The sequence below is a fragment of the Nannospalax galili genome, unplaced genomic scaffold (assembly GCF_000622305.1).
Source record: "Nannospalax galili isolate Female #2095 unplaced genomic scaffold, S.galili_v1.0 C46983777, whole genome shotgun sequence".
Taxonomy (NCBI): Eukaryota; Metazoa; Chordata; class Mammalia; order Rodentia; family Spalacidae; genus Nannospalax; species Nannospalax galili.
In genome coordinates, this window is record NW_008431500.1 from 1 (window position 1) to 361 (window position 361).

The following is a 361-nucleotide window of genomic DNA, read 5'->3' on the forward strand; positions in this document are numbered from 1 at the left end:
TATAGCTCCTCGTTAGTATAGTGGTTAGTATCCCCGCCTGTCACGCGGGAGACCGGGGTTCAATTCCCCGACGGGGAGATTGTTTCACTTTTATTCACCCAGGACAAGCAATTTGACGTTCCCCGTCAACTAGCTGAAAGAATCATGTGTAAATACACAGCTGTGTCTTCTCAAACGAACACTTTTAAGCTTGGCACTCCTTGTGACATGAAGACTTGCTCAGAGAAAACGCTTCCAGAAGGCAGCCGCAGGGCTGGTCAGGAACCGGAGGCGCAAACGTTCAGCAGACGGTCACCAGGACCCAGCGAACATCTGGCTCAGGCAGGCGCCTGCGCAGTGGAATCCCGCCAGATTGCATCGC

The 361-nt window shown here is 53.2% G+C and overlaps 1 non-coding gene across 1 annotated transcript; it reads left to right on the top strand.

The window, feature by feature from the left end:
* Positions 1–6: 6 nt before the first annotated feature.
* On the top strand, positions 7–78 carry Trnad-guc. Its single transcript has one exon. It is a non-coding gene; the product is annotated as a tRNA-Asp (tRNA).
* Positions 79–361: the final 283 nt, after the last annotated feature.